We start from the raw sequence: 334 nt of genomic DNA, 5'->3' as shown, positions 1-334 counted from the left end.
AGGGGCTACAGTCCCAGTGCAGTAGAACAGTCCTGTTACAATAGGGGCTACAGTCCCAGTGCAGTAGAACAGTCCTGTTACAATAGGGGCTACAGTCCCAGTGCAGTAGAACAGTCCTGTTACAATAGGGGCTACAGTCCCAGTGCAGTAGAACAGTCCTGTTACAGTAGGGGCTATAATCTGAATTCTAGATCTTGAAATCTTTATCCAATGCAAAAAAAATAAAATCAAGTCATTGCGGCTCAGATTTCATCAGCCATTATCAACAAGTCGTAGATACAGAGTGTGTTGGTGACAGAGGCTTTGTCGCTGCAGAAATCGCGGGGTAGAGGAG

Source organism: Lepisosteus oculatus, chromosome 11 (genome assembly GCF_040954835.1).
Source record: "Lepisosteus oculatus isolate fLepOcu1 chromosome 11, fLepOcu1.hap2, whole genome shotgun sequence".
Classification (NCBI taxonomy): domain Eukaryota; kingdom Metazoa; phylum Chordata; class Actinopteri; order Semionotiformes; family Lepisosteidae; genus Lepisosteus; species Lepisosteus oculatus.
This window is presented reverse-complemented; position numbering follows the sequence as displayed.